Raw genomic sequence first — 10,142 nt, 5'->3', positions numbered from 1 at the left:
TGATGAACGGAGAAAGGAGATAGTGCGTCGGAGTCACTTGCTGCTAGCCATTCCTCTACTGTACTATCTGATACGAGAGAGAGTGTACCTCATTGCTGCTCAGCCCATTCCTCTACTGTACTATCTGATGAAGAGAGAGTACTTGAGTAGATATGATAGAGGTAGAGAGATGATTAGAATAGACGGTTTAGATTATCTAGACAGAGGAGACGGTTAGTATCTAGACAGAGAGAGGAGGAGAGTTAGATATCTAGACAGAGAGATGAGGAGAGTTAGATATTTAGACAGAGAGATGAGGAGAGTTAGATATCTAGACAGAGAGAGGGAGAGATAGTTAGATACAGGATCTAGAGAGAGAAAGAGAGTTAGATACACGATCTAAGAGGGAGAGAGAGTTTAGTTGAGAGATTAGATACAGTATAGAGAGGGCGAGAGAGGTTAGATACGTATCTAGAGGGGAGAGAGAGTTAGATATCGGAGAGAGGTAGAGCGAGAGAGAGAGGAGTTAGATACAGTGTCTAGAGAGGGAGGAGAGTTAGATATCGCAGAGAGAGGGTTAGATAAGTTTTAGGAGAGGGGAGAGAGAGTTAGATACAGTGTCTAGAGAGGGAGAGAGAGTTAGATTTCAAAGAAGAGAGAGTGTTAGAGTGTCTAGAGAGGGAGGAGGAGTTAGATATCAAAGAGGAGTTAGATACAGTGTCTAGAGGGGAGAGAGAGTTAGATATTAGAAGAGGAGAGTTCGAGGGTAAGTGTTAGAGAGGAGAGAGGAGTTAGATATCCAAGAGAGAGAGAGGAGAGAAGTTAGATAGACGTAGTCTGAGAGGGGAGAGAGAGTTATATCTTAGAGAGAGAGAGTTAGATATAAACGCATGACGTGTTCTGACTGAACTAGTAACGTTCCATGGCGATGATGAATGTATTCACCATGTTCCTTCTCTTCCTCCCCCAGGGGGACGGCAGCCAATCGGATCTGCAAGGTGCTGGCTGTCAACAGGAGAATGAGGCAGTTGATGGAGGATTACGAGAAGCTGGCTAGTGATGTAAGAACCACACCCTTCTCTGCTCCCCTCCCATAATCAAATCAATTCAAATTGTATTAGTCACATGTGCCCAAATACAACAGGTGTAGGTAGACCTTACAGTGAATGCTAATACAGGTGTAGGTAGACCTGCACAGTGAAATGCTGAATCAACAGGGTGTAGTAGACTTACGTGAATGCTGAATACAAAGGTGTAGGAGACCCAGTGAAATGCTAAATACAGCAGGTGTAGTAGACCTTACCAGTGAAATGCTGAATACAACAGGTGGTAGGTAGACCTCACAGTGAAATGCTGAATACAGCAGGTGTAGTAGACCTCACAGTGAAATGCTGAATACAACAGGTTAGTAGAGCCTCGAGTGAATGCTGAATACAACAGGTGTAGTAGACTCCAGTGAATGCTGAATACACAGGTGTGTAGACTTACAGTGAAATGCTGTTATCAACAGGTGTAGGTAGACCTTCAGGAATGCTTAACTTATGCTTACAACAATGATTTAAGAAGTTTTAAGGAACAAAAACGTTTTAAGTAAAAATAGATAAGTCAATATTTAAAATAAAAGTAAAAATAATTAAACAGCAGCAGTAAATAACAATAGCGAGGCTGTATAGGGTACGGAGGTATAGCTATACAGGGTTACCAGATCAATGTGCGGGGGCACCGGTTAGTCGAAGTAATTGAGGTAATATGTACATGTAGGTAGAGTTAAAGTGACTATGCATAGATAATAAACAGAGGTTAGTAGGCAGTGTAAAAGAGGGGTCTGGGTAGCCATTTGATTAGCTGTTCAGGAGTCTTATGGCTTGGGGGTAGAAGCTGTTAAGAAGCTTTTTGGACCATGCATTCCCTCTCTCCTCTCTCCTGTCCCCCTCTCTTCCCTCTCCCTCCCTCCCTCTTCTTACTCCCAGTCCTAGCGCCAGAGGCTGGTTGCTCTGACAGTGTAGAGACTGACCTCACAATGTCACAACACAGGTGACAACTAGGTATCGAAATATGAGTAAAGCAACAGAGTGGCCTGTGTCTCAGGCTGTTTGTGCTGTCATGTTACGTCATGACAAGGAGTGGGTGGGTCCCACAACTGATCTGGGACCAGCTAAAAAAAAGGAAGTAGTAGTAATTGTGTTTATTGAATTAGCTTCCTACATTCACTGCTACATGTATTAGTTATTCCTATTAATACAAAAGTTCTCTCTCTTTTTCCATTCCTTTTTCTCATTGTGTTAACCTGCTCACACTCCTTCACTGTCCCTCTATACCTGCCCGACTCGGTGTCGAGGTGTGGTGTTCCTCCTCTTCTCCTTCTGTCCCTCTATACCTGCCCTGTCTGTCCCTCCTCTCCTTCTTCTCCTTCTGTCCCTCTATAACCTGCCCTGTCTGTCCCCTCCTCCTCTCTCCTTCTGTCCCTCTATACCTGCCTGTCTGTCCTCTCTCCTCCTTCTCCTTCTGTCCCTCTATACCTGCCCTGTCTGTCCCTCCTCTCCTCCTTCTCCTTCGTCCTTCTATACCTGCCTGTCTGTCCCCCCCCTCCTCTCCTCCTTCTCCGTCTGTCCTCTATACCTGCCCTGTCTGTCCCTCCTCTCCTCCTTCTCCTTCTGTCCCTCTATACCTGCCCTGTCTGTCCCTCCTCTCCTCCTTCTCCTTCTGTCCCTCTATACCTGCCCTGTCTGTCCCTCCTCTCCCCTTCTCCTTTGTCCCTCTATACCTGCCTGTCTGTCCCTCCTCTCCTCCTTCTCCTTCTGTCCTCTATACCTGCCTGTCTGTCCTCCTCTCCTCCTTCTCTTCTGTCCCTCTATAACTGCCCTGTTTGTCCCTCTCTCCTCCTTCTGTCCTCTATACCTGCCTGTTGTCTGTCCCTCCTCTCTCCTTCTCTTCTGTCCTCTATACCTGCCTGTCTGTCCTCCTTCCTCTTCTCCTTCTGTCCCTATAACTGCCCTGTTTGTCCCTCCTCTCCTCCTTCTCCGTCTGTCCCTCTATACCTGCCCTGTCTGTCCCTCTCTCTCCTTCTGTCCCTCTATAACTGCTGTCTCTCCTCCTCTCCTCTTCTCCGTTGTCCTCTATACTGCCCTGTCTGTCCGTCCCTCTTACCCTTCTTACAATCTACCTCTCCTCCTGTTCCTCTCTCCTCCTTCTCCAATTCTCCCTCTCTCCTGTTCTCTCTCCTCCTCTCCTCCAATTCTCCTCTCCTTCTGTTCCTCTCTCCATCCTCTCCCAATTTCTCCTCTCCTTCTGTTCTCTATGCCTCTCCTCTTCCACCCCCCCCTCTCTCTTCCTTTTTCACCCCCCATAGCTTCTAGAGTGGATCCGTCGCACATCCCGTGGCTGGAGAACCGTGCTCCAGAGAACACCATGCGGGCGATGCAGCAGAAGCTGGAGGACTTCAGGGACTATCGCCGCCAACACAAGCCCCCCAAGGTTTCACACCCGCTTGGATTGTTATAATAATTGTCACTAATTCCTTTTATGAATCAGGGCTCCTTGTGAAAGAGACATCGGTCTCATGGGACTTCCCTGAATAGGTTTAATAATAATCGAACAGTGTGTGACTAAGTCATTTTGGATGGAACCGTCTGCTAAGAGGCACATTTAATTGTGTATATTAAAAGGTCCAGGAGAAGTGCCAGCTGGAGATCAACTTCAACACCCTGCAGACCAGCTGAGGCTGAGTAACAGACCTGCCTTCATGCCCTCTGAGGGGAAGATGGTGTCGGTAGGTAACCTACAGTATGAAGTCCATACACCCCCTCTCTCTTCTGTTTCTTTCTCTCTCTCTCCTCTCTCTCTTCTCCTCTCTCTCTCTCTCTCTCTCTCTCTCTCTCTCTCTCTCTCTCTCTCTCTCTCTCTCTCTGTTTCTCTCTGTTTCTCTCTCTCTCTCTGTCTCTCTCTCTCTCTCTGTTCTCTCTCTGTTTTCCTCTTCTCTCTCTCTGTCTGTTCTCTTTCGTTCTCTCTCTCTCTCTTCTCTCTCTTTTCTCTCTCTCTCTCTCTGTCTCTCTCTCGTCTCTCTCTCTCTCTGTCGTCTTCTCTCTCTACTCTCCCTTGGCTCATTCGTCTGTCCTCTCCTCTCTCTCTCTCTCTGTCTCGCTCTCTCCCTCTCTCACTCTTTGCCTCTCTCTCTGTTTCTTTCTCTCTCTCAATTCAATTTCAATTCAATTCAAAGGGCTTTATTGGCATGGGAAACATATGTTAACATTGCCAAAGCAAGTGAAATGTAATAAACAAAAGTGAAAATAAACAATAAAAAGTTAATAGCAAATATTACAGCCACAGAAGTTCCAAAAGAATAAAGACATTTCAAATGTCACATTATGTATATATACAGTGTTGTAACGATGTGCAAATAGGAAAAATAAATAAACATAACAGTCACACTGTTATATTTCACCCAATAGATATGGAGGTTTATCAAGATTGGATTTGTTTTCAAATTCTCTGTGGATCTGTGTAATCTGAGGGAAATATGTSTCTCTAATATGGTCATACATTGGGCAGGAGGTTAGGAAGTGCAGCTCAGTTACCACCTCATATTGTGGGCAGTGTGCACATAGCCTGTCTTCTCTTGAGAGCCAGGTCTGCCTACGGCGGCCTTTCTCAATAGCAAGGCTATGCTCACTGAGTCTGTACATAGTCAAAGATTTCCTTAATTTTGCATCAAGTCACAGTGGTCAGGTATTCTACCACTGTGTACTCTCTGTTTAGGGCCTAATAACATTCTAGTTTGCTCTGTTTTTTTTGTAAATTCTTTCCAATGTGTCAAGTAATTATCTTTTTGTCTTCTCATGATTTCTCTCTCTCCGTCTCTCGCTCTTTCTCTCTCCACGCCCTCTGTTTAAGTCAGTTGTTATTTACACATTCGAGGAGATCAGCATCGGCTTTAGCGAGACGCTGCTCAGATTCCCGAATCTTGATCACAAAACGAGCAGCTACACTGAACACAAATATAAACGCAACATGTAAAGTGTTGGTCCCGTGTTTCATGAGTTGAAATAAAAGATCCCAGAAATGTTCCATACGCACAAAAAGCTTTTCTCTCAAGTTTTGAGCACAAATGTGTTTACATCCCTGTTAGTGAGCATTTCTCCTTTGCCAAGATAATCCATCCACCTGACAGGTGTGGCCTATCAAGAAGCTGATTAAACAGCATGATCATTACACAGATGCACCTTGTGCTGGGGACAATAACTTTAAAATGTGCAGTTTTGTCACACAACACAATGCCACAGATGTCTCAAGTTTTGAGGGAGCTTGTAATGGTCATGCTGACTGCAACCAGAGCTGTTGCCAGAGAATTGTATGTTCATTTCTCTACCATAAGCCGCTCAACCAACGTAATTTTAGAGAATTTGGCAGTACGTCCAACCGGACTTACAACCGCAGACCACGTGTAACCAAACCAGCCCAGGACCTCCACATCCGGCTTCTTCACCTGTGGGTTTGTCTGAGACCAGCCACCCAGACAGCTGATGAAACTGAGGGTTTGTCTGAGACCAGCCACCCAGACAGCTGATGAAACTGAGGGATGGTCTGAGACCAGCCACCCAGACAGCTGATGAAACTGAGGGATGGTCTGAGACCAGCCACCTGGACAGCGAATGAAACTAGGTGTCTGAGAACCACCACCAAACACTGAAGTAAACTGAGGGATTCTGAGACCCATCCACCCAGACAGCTGATGAAACTGAGGGTTCTGAGACCAGCCACCCAGACAGCTGAAGAAACTGAGGTCGATACAGCCACCCAGGACAGCTGATGAAACTGAGGTTTGTCTGAGACCAGCCACCCAGACAGCTGATGAAACTGAGGTCTGAGACCAGCCACCAGACAGCTGATGAAACTGAGGTTCTGCAGAGACCAGCCACCCAGAACAGCTGATGAAACTGAGTTGGTCTGAGACCAGCCACCCAACAGCTGATGAAACTGAGGGTGTCTGAGACCAGCCACCCACAGCTGATGAAACTGAGGTTTGTCTGAGACCAGCCACCCAGCAGCTGATGAAACTGAGGGATCATCTGAGACAGCCACCAGACAGCTGATGAAACTGAGGGATCTCTGAGACCACCACCCAGACAGCTGAAAACTGAGGTTTGTCTGAGACCAGCCACCGAACAGCATGAAACTGAGGGTTCTGAGACCAGCCCCCAGACAGCTGATGAAACTGAGGGATGTCTGAGACCAGCCACCGACAGCTATGAAACTGAGGTTGTCTGAGACCAGCCACCCAGACAGCTGATGAAACTGAGGGTGTTGTCTGAGACCAGCCACCCAGACAGCTGATGAAACTGAGGGTTTTGTCTGAGACAGCCACCCAACAGCTGATGAAACTGAGGTGTCTGAGACCAGCCACCCAGACAGCTGATGAAAAGATGGTCTAGACCAGCCACCCAGACAGCTGATGAACTGGAGTGTCTGAGACCAGCCACCCAGACAGCTGATGAAACTGAGGAGGTCTGAGACCAGCCACCTGGACAGCTATGAAACTGAGGTTGTCTGAGACCAGCCACCAGACAGCTGATGAAACTGAGGGGTCGCTGAGACCAGCACACCAACAGCTGATGAAAACTGAGGTTTGTCTGAGACCAGCCACCCCAGACAGCTGATGAAACTGAGGGAGTCTGAGACACCACCCAGACAGCTGATGAAACTGAGGGTTTGTCTGAGACCACCACCCGACAGCTGATGAAACTGAGGGATGTCTGAGACCAGCCACCCAGACACAGCTGATGAAACTGAGGTGTCTGAGACCACCACCCAGACAGCTGAAGAAACTGAGGGTTGTCTGAGACCCAGCCACCGCAGACAGCTGATGAAACTGAGGGTTGGTCCTGAGACCAGCCACCCAGACAGCTGATGGAAACTGAGTTCTGAGACAGACCACCCAGACAGCTGATGAAACTGAGGGATCTCGAGACCAGCCACCCAGACAGCTGATGAAACTGAGGGATGTCTGAGACCAGCCACCCAGACAGCTGATGAAACTGAGGTTGTCTGAACCAGCCACCCAGACAGCTGATAAACTGAGGGTTCTGAGACCAGCCACCCAACAGCAGAACACGAGGTTGCTGAGACCACACCCGACGCTGATGAAACTGAGGTTTTGTTCTGAGACCAGACACCCAGACAGCGCTGATGAAACGAGGTTGTCTGAACCAGCCACCGACAGCTGATAACTCAGGGTTTCTAGACCAGCCACCGGCAGACAGCTGATGAAACTGAGGTTTGTCTGAGAACCAGCCACCCAGACAGCTGATGAAACTGAGGTGTCTGAGAAACCAGCACCCAGACAGCTGATGAAACGGGAGGGTCTGAGACCAGCCACTCGACAGCTGATGAAACTGAGGTTTGTCTGAGACCACCACTCCAGACAGCTGAATGAAACTGAGGGATGGTCTGAGCCCAGCCACCCACACAGCTATGACTGAGGGTTTCTGAGACCAGCCACCCAGGACACGCTGAGAAACTGAGGGATCTCTAGAGACCAGCCACCCAGACAGCTGATGAAAGACTGAGACCTCGCATGCTGAGACCAGCCACCCCCAGACAGCTGATGAAACTGAGGTGTCTGAGACCAGCCACCCAGACAGCTGATGAAACTGAGGTTTGTCTCTGAGAACCAGCCACCGCAGACAAGCGATGATAAACTTGAGGGTATTTCTGAGACCAGCCACCCCAACAGCTGATGAAACTGAGGGTTTGTCTGAGACCAGCCACCCAGACAGCTGATGAAACTGAGGGTTTGTCTGAGACCAGCCACTCGGACAGCTGATGAAACTGAGGGTTTGCATAACCGAAGAACTTCTGTTGTGAAAACAATCCTCTCTAACACCCTGGAGCCTCGTTTCCAATTTGTAAGTCGCTCTGGATAAGAGCGTCTGCTAAATGACTTAAATGTAAAATGTAAATGTTTCCATCGTCACTTTAAATCAGCCCCCCCCCTCCCTCCCCCTCCCTCAGACACAACTTGATTGGTGACTGGTGACTGGTGATTGGGGACTGGTGATTGGTGATTGGTGACTGGTGATTGGTGATTGGTGATTGGTGATTGGTGACTGGTGATTGGTGATTGGTGACTGGTGACTGGTGACTGGTGACTGGTGACTGTAAGCTGAACCTATATATGTTAGTTGTTGTATTTGCGCAGGACGTCTCTAACGCGTGGGGCGGCCTGGAGGGGGCTGAGAAGGGTTATGAGGAGTGGCTCCTCAACGAGATACGCCGGCTGGAGAGACTCGACCACCTGGCCGAGAAGTTCCGCCAGAAAGCAGCCATCCACGAAACCTGGACAGAAGGTACCAGAACCATGCAAGAACACCACTTCTGTTTCCGTTTTCGATTGAAACTATTATTGTAAAGTGACTTAATTGTAAACTGCATTGTGGGTTAAGGGCTTGTAAGTCAGCATTTCACTGTAAAGGTCTACACATGTTTTATTCAGCGCACGTGACAAATAACATTTGATTTGTTACCCAGAAATGATTTGATATGGAATGTACGATCACTGTGTGCAGCACCTTAAATATGTATCATGTCCTCTGTAATCTGTTTTTGTTCAACATACATTCTGTATTCGTGTATTTACTGTATCCATTTTACAGCGATGCCTGTGGTGTGTCTCCCCCTGCAGGTAAGGAGGTGATGCTGCAGGCGCGGGACTTTGAGACGGCCTCTCTGTCTGAGATCAAGGCTCTGCTGAAGAAACATGAGGCCTTCGAGAGCGACCTGGCCGCGCACCAGGACCGCGTAGAGCAGATAGCTGCCATCGCTCAGGAGTTAAAGTAAGGTTCTGGCAGCGAGCGTTCACGCTGGGGGAGTCATAGTAGTCCAGCTCACTGAGGAACGAGACAGGGAACGAGACAGGGGAACGAGACAGGGGAACGAGACAGGGGAACGAGACAGGGACGAGACAGGGGAACGAGACAGGGGAACGAGACAGGGAAGAGAAGACAGGGGAACGAGACAGGGAAGAGAGACAGGGGAGCGAGACAGGGGAGCGAGACAGGGGAGCGAGACAGGGAACGAGACGGGGAACGAGACAGGGAAACGAGACAGGGAAGCGAGACAGGGGAGCGAGACAGGGAGCGAGACAGGGGAACGGACAGGGGAGCGAGACAGGGGAGCGAGACAGGGAACGAAGACAGGGGAGCGAGACAGGGGAACGAGACAGGGAAGAGGACAGGGAAGAGAGACAGGGGAGCGAGACAGGGGCGAGACAGGGGAGCGAGACAGGGAGGACAAGGGGAGACGAGAACGGACGAGGAAGGAGACAGGGGAGCGAGACAGGGACGAGACAGGGAAGACAGGGAACAGAGAACGGGGACGAGACAGGGGAACGAGACAGGGGAGCGGACGACGGGAGCGAGACAGGGAACGAGACAGGGACGAGACAGGGGACGAGACAGGGAAGAGAGACAGGGGAGCGAGACAGGGGAACGAGACAGGGGAGCGAGACAGGGAGCGAGACAGGGGAACGAGACCAGGGGAGCGAGACAGGGGAACGAGACCAGGGAAGAGAGACAGGGAGAGAGACAGGGGAGCGAGACAGGGGAGCGAGACAGGGGAACGAGACAGGGGAGACGAGACAGGGGAACGAGAACAGGGAAACGGAGAACAGGGGAACGAGACAGGGGAGCGAGACAGGGGAGCGAGACAGGGGAACGAGACAGAGGAACGAGACAGGGGAGCGAGACAGGGGACGAGACAGGGGAGGACAGGGGAGCGAGACAGGGAGCGAGACAGGGGCGGAGACAGGGGAGCGAGACAGGGGAGCGAGACAGGGGAATGACAGGGGAATGAGACAGGGGAACGAGATTATTGTAAAATCAGTGGAGGAACTTCAATCAAAACAACCTGCAACAAAAGTGACTGAGCCTTTCATCTACACACTCTCTGTGAGATGGTAATCACCCTTTCATCTACACCCCTCTCCTGTGAGATGGTAATCGCCTTTCATCTACACCCTCTTCCTGTGAGATGGTAATCGTTTCATCTACACCCCTCTCCGTGAGATGGTATCCTCCTCACACATCTAAAACCTGTGAGATGGGTTAATCCTGTGCCACGTTAGCTCAGCTCCGTCAGTGTAGTCTAGCACACACTGTGCCTCCGGACTC

At 49.4% G+C, this 10,142-nt stretch overlaps 1 pseudogene; it reads left to right on the top strand.

Moving 5' to 3' along the window:
- Positions 1-955: 955 nt before the first annotated feature.
- LOC139024708 (alpha-actinin-1-like) overlaps positions 956-10,142 on the top strand; it is a 41,103-nt pseudogene continuing 31,916 nt past the window's right edge.

Source organism: Salvelinus sp. IW2-2015, unplaced genomic scaffold, assembly GCF_002910315.2.
Source record: "Salvelinus sp. IW2-2015 unplaced genomic scaffold, ASM291031v2 Un_scaffold1806, whole genome shotgun sequence".
NCBI lineage: Eukaryota > Metazoa > Chordata > Actinopteri > Salmoniformes > Salmonidae > Salvelinus > Salvelinus sp. IW2-2015.
Note: the sequence above shows the minus strand (reverse complement) of the source record. Positions and strands in the feature narration are given on the sequence as shown.